Here is a 9,485-nt window from a genome sequence, read left to right as displayed (position 1 = left end):
AGCTCCAAAAACTAGTGAATTATTAAATGAATTCACAGTTCTTGGCTTAGGTGGAGTAGAGTAACGATGCATAAACACTATATATTTTTCAACAAGGGGGAGGCTTCTATTTATAGAAAAAATTGAGCTCCTAACCAAACAAACTGATTCTAGAATTTTCCAAATCAGTTTGGTCAATTTTTAACCATTTTTAGGTCAGTTAAGCTAATTTTTTGGAACTAGACTTGAATGAGGAGAGAGGAGAGATGAAATATCTCAATTTTTATGAGTTTAAAACTCATTCAAGCATGTGAAATATGCACCTCCTTTAAAGAACTCCCCTTCCTTACATATGTCATATTTTTAATATTGCTCATAGTTTTTTACTAATAAACCTTGTACATTTTCAACTCTTCATCTTATGTGAAATATGCACCTCCTTTAAAGAACTCCCCTTCCTTACATATGTCATACTTTTAATATTGCTCATAATTTTTTACTAATAAACCTTGTACATTTTCAACTCTTCATCTTATGTGAAATATGCACCTCCTTTAAAGAACTCCCCTTCCTTACATATGTCATACTTTTAATATTGCTCATAATTTTTTACTAATAAACCTTGTACATTTTCAACTCTTCATCTTATGTGAAATATGCACCTCCTTTAAAGAACTCCCCTTCCTTACATATGTCATACTTTTAATATTGCTCATAATTTTTTTACTAATAAACCTTGTACATTTTCAACTCTTCATCTTATGTGAGCATTTACTCATTTTTGGGTATCTTCTTTTACAAATTGGATTTATCTCCTCCCTACACATGGATTGATGCTATTGTCCCATAGGAACCTTAATTAGACCATAATCCAAAAATTTCTGAAAATCTAGACCCTTAGACTAAGGTCCTTTATACACATTTCCAATTAATTCCAATTGCACATTGGAAAGTTCTTTTTGAATTTCTGTTTCAGGGGAACTTATTTTAATAAGATGAGATAATTTTCTAACCAAAAATATTAAAAATCTGAATATTCTCTCTCTAGAATATTTTCTCTCTCTCTAGGTTAAAACAGTTAGAAACAAGTCTTTTATATTTCTGAAGAGGGATTGATTATAGAAGAAGATACTAGACATCAAAAGGAGGGTTTGGGGGAGGAATCTTACAGGGAGGATGCGTGAAGCTTGGCCACAAGAGAGACCAAATGGCCGTGTTTTTTTTACCTCGTGCACCGTGGAGGTTATCAAAGCTAGGGATGGTCGCGGTGAAGCGTGCTATTACTACAATTTGTACTCCCACTGGATGCATGAGGTGTTTGAAGGGGGCCTTTACAAAGAGCAAGAAAAGAGGTGTAGAGCAATTATATGGCTTGAAATCTCATGATTGGCACAAGATGCTCCAAGTAAGTATTTTATGTGCATAATATCTTTTTCTTTTCAAATTTGTGAGTGAATTAGAAGCAACTAATCAACCATTCCTCGTGTGTTTAGTTCATACTACCTACTAGCATTTCTCGTAGTGCATCGAAGGACGTGAAAGATTGTATTTACAAGATGGGCGAGCTTGTGAGGTACTTTACATGATACAAAATGTGATGCGTATTAATGCTCATGCAAGGTGTTCATATTGCTAATATGGTGTACTTTTTCATTTCTAGGTATGTGAGCTCAAAGGAAATAGATCCCACCACGCTTGAGAATGCTCGAGTTATGTCAGTGGAGGCGGTTTGTTTAGTGGAGGAGACATTTCCACGTTTTATTCTCACAAGCCAACTACATCTCATAGTGCATTTGGTGGATGAGATTGCTATATGTGGTACTATACATGCAAGATGGTTGTTCTTCATCCGCTTCATGAAGACCTTGAAGGGTTTCATGAGACAAAATGCAAGACCCGAAGGTAGCATGGCCAAGGGTTGGTTGATACAAGAGTCACTTGCATATATTTCTAAGTTTCTTGTTGATGTGAATAGCTCTCTCCCACGACTATGGAGAGATGATGAAGACCTAAGGGTGACCTCTATTGTGCCTCAAGGGAAAGGACGCAACAAAGTAATAGACACGGAGTTGCTTAATAATATCAACCTCTATTGCGTGCTTAATAGTGATGTGATGAAAAGATGGGTGACAAGATACGAGGATGCGAAGGCAAGAAGACAAGAAGAAAGGGCCCTCTTTACACACCACGGATCTCGTGTGCCATACCCTCAGTATCTAAGAGCACTTCCAAAGGATATTCATGTGGATTGGCTACTTGACAAAATGGAGAAAGCAGAGAAAGACGAGGGGATGCATATCACAATGGAAGAATGGGAATATGCTAGGGGATGCATGAGCAAGGTCGGTATATAGAATGTTATGCATAAGTTAGGAGCTTTCAATAATTTAGATTGCTTATTTAATTGATTTTGTCTTGGTGTAGTGCACTATGTTCAATGCTATATGGTGTCAGGGCAAGCATTTTCGAACACAACGGATTGATGATAAGAGAAACACACAAGATTGCAGCATCATTGCTAGCTTTGAGGGAGCCAATGGAGCCATGGTGGATGATTATTGTGGCATAATCCAAGATATTATTAAGCTTGACTTTCGACGCTTCTTTGTGTATGTTTTGGATGTAAAGTGGTTTAAGGACGTGGTGGAAAGAGGCCCTAATGCAACAATCAAATGCCATGCAAGTGGCTTTGTAACTATTGACTCCACAAAGTTTTGGCAAAGTAAGAAGGACACACTAGTACTACCGCAACAATATGAACAGGTACTGTACACACATATAAAAGTTCTCACTTTTAAATATTTGATACCTTCGATGCAAGGAAAATAACATGATTGTATTTGTGTTTGAATTAGGTTGTCTATCAAAACCAATGGTGGATAATAACAGATGGTGGCATGTCATACCTATTATGCCATGTTCCAAAGTGATGTATAGTACATTTACGAATATGGAGCGTATGGAGGATGATCATGGCCATGGAGGTGATGATGACCGTGATACGAGAGAGGAGGATGATCATGAGATAGGAGATACAGATATTGAGGCCATTACCCGTGAGGACGAGCCTACCATTGGTGATGCTGATTTCGATGAGCACATGAGTAGCACAAGTAGTAGTGGGTTGAATGTATTTGTAGATCTAAACACTTGTTTGGATTTTGAAGTAGATAGTTTGGCAAGGGTTGATCTCATTGAGGATGAGATTGAACCGTAGCCCATCATTGATATTGGCTAAACTATTTTACATATTGTCTCGTTCTCCTCACCTCACTTATTTTTTGTATATGTGGGTTTGTAAAAAAGCATTGATGTTTTTGTTAAAATTATGTGCAATTTTTGGAAAGCAGTGATGTACATTTACCAGCCTTTCCAAAATCTCACTTTTTGTACTCTCTGTTTTGCGTCTAAATACGCGTCTAATTCTCAGTGTAGACGCACTAATAGACGCCCTAATACACGCGTAAATAGACGCGCTAATACACGCGTAAATAAACGTGCTATTAGACGTAGTGTTAGATTCTCAGTGTAGACGCCCTAATAGACGCGTCAATACACGCGCAAATACATGTGCTATTAGACGCATCCGTAATTTCTCTATTCAAGCAATGCCTATAGACGCGCTTGCTATTTTGCGCGTCTATCAAGCGCGTCTATAGTTGCTTTGTGTTGTTGTGTTGGTTCAACGACTCCATCCTTCAAAGAACATAAACTGATTAAGATTGTATACAGCTTCATTTCAAGAACACAATACATATCACTTCCTATCTATTGTAGAGGATAATATATATAACTGAAGAATATACTTACAAATTTCAGAGAAAGATAGAAGAAATCTCAATATGGATGGAGAAGTGATGCAGAAAATGTAAGGAAAATGCACTCTATGGATTGTGTTAAAAATTGATAGTAGGTAATAGACCGAGTTTACTTCGAAACCGAGTTTACTTTGGTTCTAAGTTTACTTCTGGTCTGAGTTCACTGTCAGAATATCTCCCATTAAAGACCAAATTTTACTCGCGTGCGTCGTAATGACAATTATGGTGGTCCGAGTTTACTAGTGGTCTGAGTTTACTCCTGGTCCGAGTTTACTTTAGTTCACGGTGATTGTGTTCCCATTGTTCACTACCCAGTGACCGGTGTTCCTGGTCTGAGTTTACTTGTGGTCCGAGTTTACTTTGGTGGCAGCGGCACAGATCTAACGGCGCACGATGCTAGATGTCAACACCGACTTTTTCAGCCATTGATCCCAATACTCCAACCCCGTGTGACTTAGTCATCAGCCCCCCCCAAAGGAGGAAAAAAAAAGAAGCAAAAGTTAAAAAAAAAAACAGAAGGTGTCAATTCAAATTTAAAGCTTTGGGATTTCTTGTACGTGGAAATATATATGGAAAAAAAAAAAGGGGCAAACGGTTCTTAACGTTTATGGCCGGCCCCCCTTGATGATGCATTTTTTTTTCAACGACGGCATATTGAAGAAATAGGGCGGCCGGGCGGGGTGGGCGAAAAAACTGCAAGCGCTCGTGGGATGGATTCTCTCTGGAGCTTGAAGTTCAACGCCGTAATTAAGTCCTGAGGTTATTAACCAGCCCATAAATAAAAGGACTGATTGATATGTTAGAGTCGTCGATGGCTTCAATACTGATTGGCCATTTCCAATTGTCAATCGACAAGCCGACATTGAGACGTAGGCGTTGTCGGAGCATCAGGGTGAGTTCTCTCCGCCCCTTATTGCCGGCTGCCTGCCTTACAACCTACACACACACAGATAACGACCTCTCGCCCCTGCAACTATCCAAACCAGGGTGGCGCTCTCATGGTTTATCTCGAGCCCTTCGCTATAAATACCAGCTGCATCTTCTCTCTAGCTCTAGCTCTAGATTGCCACATACTAAGGTAATCTAGGGCGTCTTCATCATGTGGAAGATAATGCTCGTGTGTCAACGCCTCAAAAGGAATGAAATGATAAGGTAGGAAGCCTTTGTATAATCTATGTAACCTCCTCATTCACATAATGCAATCTCAACGTCCTCATATGTGTGTCTTTGTGGATCTATTTGAGAGAGATGAGAGAGAGATCATAAACTCTACATGGTATCTACGAGTCAATGGATTAATCGCCCAAAAGTATCTTGGGAGACTGTAACGTACTCATATGTACGTATTTTTGGGTTCATTCGACTCGGTAATTTTTAGCATCTATATTTAATATTGAAAAGTAAAAAATAATTAGAGAACATAAAAGATTAAGTTTGATCATAAATTTAGTAATTTTAGATATGTCAATTTTGGGACTTTTTATGCTTGTTTTGTGTAAGCGATATCTATTTCATACTTAACCATGTTTGATAATGTATAAGAGGGTCACAGTAAGTAGTTTAGCCTAAAGGAAACTCATATGGGGTTTTACATAGTAAATATAACCGCAATGAGAGCCTAAAACAGGGCCAGGATACCAAATTAACCCTTAGTTTTCAGTAAAATAATGGCCTCGCGTGAGAGTGTAGAGAACTTTATTTGTCAACGAGACGTATTAAAGAAAGTAAGTTCATCACACGAAGAACAAATTTCGTGCTCAGATAATTGAGAGATTCGGCATGGGGTGGCCGGTGTTCGCGAAATGAATCCGACACCACTTTTTTCAATGTTGAAAAAAAACGTATCTTCTCTAATTTGGTTCGAGATCATGTTTTTAGAAGGGATTTCTATCTTTAATGTTTTCGTGCATGATAATCTACTAATTCTCGTGGGCTATTTTTTTGGCTTCTTCCAGAGCCTTGAGGTGATTTCTATGCACGAGAGAGAGAGAGAGAGAGAGAGAGAGATTTTGAGATTCAGGCGTCGGTCGTCCTTAGACAAGGAACATTGGACAGAGAACATGTTTTATGCCCTCTGGGAGCCATTTGGTAGAACCCAAAGTAGACGAGATTTAGAAGAGGCATACCCTGGATAGCCGCGACGTTCAGCATGGTGGTTAGGTGGACGGGTGTCGTAGAAAGGCCCTATTGGCTAGACCTTTTTATTGGTGATTCTCTCTCTGATTTTGAGATTTTGTATTGACGAATATTATTGTTACTTTGGATAGTAGACGATTATGGTTCATTGAAAATCTCTTCATTTTTTGAAGTATGATGTGATTTCTCGGTAAGTTTTGAGAAATTTTGTGCATAGACCATGGAATAAAATATGGGTATGTTTCAGAGACCAGTGCCTCAAATTGATGAAGAAACAGTAGCAAAGATTTTCTCTCTCTTCAAAGGGTTCTACACAGGCAACGATGAAGGCCAAGATGGAGTTGCGTCCTCTAAGCCCAACAAAAGAAGCCAAGGTGTCAAAACACTCTCTAAGCGAATCCCAAATGGCCATCACACCATCACAGAAAGCCAGGATGTAGGTGGTGCATCCTCTGAGCCACTTCAACATCAAGTTGCTGACGGATCTTCTACATGATCTTCAGAAATTTGCCAAGATGCGACCATGCATGCATCCTCTGAGCGATTTTTGCCAGAAGGAAAAGCACGTGGCCCCACCAAAACTAGCCAAGAAGCCAACGTTAAAGCAAAAAACGTCGACATGCATAACATCAAAACCACGAAAGGAGCAGACAATCGTCTTGATGGCGGCAATTTTCATTGCAACACTTCCAATGCAGTAATTGGGGACATCTTCGCCTGTACAATTTCACTAGAGAATTCCTACCTTCTGAATATGGGAAGCCACGGGTTGTCACTTCAATCCTCGACACAAATCCGTCAATCATGTCTTGCTCCAGCCAAAGACTCTAGTTTTTCCCTTGGTGCATGTTATTCGAAGTCCTCAGCCTCTCCACACATTCAATCCAGGTGGCGGCGTTCATATTCTCAATTCCACCACCTCAAACCTAGCTAGTTCATACCGTAATTCAGGCATCCATATCCAACAACTCCAGTTGAGTGCTCATATCAATTCTCACATCTTCAATTTCCATTTGGGTTATACCCCATTCGCCCAATTTCTTTCCTCTTCACATGGTGCCCTTCCGCAAATAGCTACAAATCTTCATTTGGGCGACCACCAACCTCTCCTTCCTCCATCCTTGGGGAGCCCATAACTTTTTCCATACTATGGTGCCCCTCACCTTTTTCAACATAGCTTCGTCATCGACTGTGTCATGGGCTATCCCGCCATGTTCTTCGCACCCTATCTCTTTTTCACCCTTAGCCTCTACATGGATGACATCTATACTTCTTCTAATCACCCCATGACTGTCATCGACAATACCTCACCGAACCTGTATTTCATGTCGTCTCATTTATCTCCTTTGAGGGGGAGAAATAGTGATCAAGCTCGATAAATGAAACGACATGAAGTAAATCCAAGCTCGAATGCCAAGGCATGTGTAAAAGTGAAGTCTGAGGTTATTCAATTCTATTTGATAAGAAGCCTACTCGATCTAAGGTAGATTTCCATAGCATATTGTACTCAATCTTTATAGCATATAGCTTAGGACTATCTAAGGCACCATAAACCTTTAGCGGACAACAGGGTGCATCTCTTTTGAGTTTAGAATCTCTTTTTCATGTAGTAGGAATAAAGAGCTTCACACACTACTCACATTATGGGTACTCACATTATGGGGGAGTGTGGAAGATAATGCTTGTGTGTGTGAACGCCTCAAAAGGCATGATATGAAAAGGTAGGAAGCCTTTATATAATCTATGTAACCGCCTCATTCACATAATGCAATCTCAACGTCCTCGTCTGTGTTTCTTTGCGGATCTATCTCAGAGAGATGAGAGAGAGATCATGATTTCTACAAATCACTGCACCCAACAGCCATAATCTTAACAGTACTTGTACCAGAATTCCGGCCTTCTTCCAATCGCCAAAATAGAACATGGCTCGCTACTATGACCTTGCCCAATCTGGCCTCCTACCAGCTGACACTTCCTCCACCGTGATGAAGTTCATTCAGCCCAACAAAGATCAGGAGTCTCTGGACCTCATCGAGAGGCTCTCCCTTCACGCAGAACGTGTGCAACTGGAGACCCTTTCCGCCATACTCAAGTGGAACGCGCTCACAGAATACCTTCAAAAGTTTGGCCTCAACGAAAGGACTGATCGTGAGAGCTTCAAGGCGCTGCTACCTGTAATCACGCACGAGGATCTTCAGCCCCAGATTCAACGGATAGCCAACGGGAGACACTTCACCTATACTCTCAGCCTACCCGGTGTCCGAGTTCCTCACCAGGTGCGGAGCTTAAACTGAGTCTTTTGTTGTAATTACTTGTTTTGAAGCTACGACCAGAAACACTAATTAATTGACGTTGCGCCTTGCATGCAGCTCTCTGACCTCTGCGGGAGAACGCAAGTTGATGCCTACGTTACATGAAGAAGTTGAAAGGCGTTGCCTCCTCTACAGCTTTCTGATGCCCATCATGAACCAGTAAGGACCTGCTCAGTTCAAGTTAACCTAATATACAAATTTTCTACCGTATTGTAACATACATACAGTTCATGAATCAGTATCTAATTCACGCGCAATTGTCTCAGGTATGTTCCGGACGTGGATAAGGGGAAAGGCATGTACTTCTACTTCATCAAGTTGGAGGTAATGACCCCGGGGGGCTTGGTGGCTCGCCCCGTTCTCACCAGCTTTCACAGAGCGTCCCTACGATCCTTACAACGTGTACACGCGCCCGAACGAGACTGTCCTATGCCCGGATCCTTACCAGAGCATGTACTGCCAGATGCTGGGCGGGCTACTACAGCGGGCGGAGGTGCTGAGGATGGGCGCCGTCTTTGGATGGGGCTTCCTCCGGGCCATCCGCTTCCTATAGGATCATTGGGCTCAGCTTTGTCATGACATTAGCAGGGGCCAGCTGAGCATATGAGCCCGCCAGAAGCGCCGTATTGAAACTGCTTGACGCCACTGGTCCCAATCCACAATCTCGTCCATGTAGGGGTCCCAAAAATATACTCTTGCAATTCAAAATAATTGTCTCAAAATAACTTTCAATCATATTTAATACACTTTCATTGCATTTTTGAAGTTCTCTCTAAATTCCATATTAAGAGTCATTAAAAGACAAGTTCCCAAAAATTCTAAATCAATAGTCATTAAAAGACAAAGAAAATTTAAATTTTTTTATTTTTTCAAATTTAAATGCATAAAACATAAAAAGTTTATTTTAAATTTAAATTTTTGGATAGGTTAGCAATTTAAAATTTATATTTATAGCAAACCCACCAAAAACTGTTTTCTTCATTGATTACTATCACATCTCCACTCTGTCTGACTCAACAACTAAAAGATTCTCTTTCTCTCTCTCAGTCTCTCCCTCCCAAGCCCTTCTCTTATTGTAGTAGGTCTCTCTTTCAAGCTTCTCTTTGGGATCCAAGCTACCTATCATCTTCCATTGTTTCTACTATGGCACTCACAAAAATAACAAACACCTCAAATTTATTACGAGTGAGGAAGGTAGACTTGCATATTCGCATCTTGAAAAAATATGCACCTATAAAAA

At 40.3% G+C, this 9,485-nt stretch overlaps 1 pseudogene across 1 annotated transcript; it reads left to right on the top strand.

The window, feature by feature from the left end:
* The first annotated feature begins 7,875 nt into the window (after positions 1–7,875).
* Positions 7,876–8,970, top strand: LOC147641734 (putative indole-3-acetic acid-amido synthetase GH3.1 pseudogene; annotated as a pseudogene). The gene is made up of 3 exons (XR_015268861.1): positions 7,876–8,209; positions 8,303–8,404; positions 8,512–8,970. The product of XR_015268861.1 is annotated as a putative indole-3-acetic acid-amido synthetase GH3.1 pseudogene (transcript).
* Positions 8,971–9,485: the final 515 nt, after the last annotated feature.

This window comes from Cibotium barometz, chromosome 1 (genome assembly GCF_041138505.1).
Source record: "Cibotium barometz isolate CiBa-2024 chromosome 1, ASM4113850v1, whole genome shotgun sequence".
NCBI lineage: Eukaryota > Viridiplantae > Streptophyta > Polypodiopsida > Cyatheales > Cibotiaceae > Cibotium > Cibotium barometz.
This window is presented reverse-complemented; position numbering and strand designations above follow the sequence as displayed.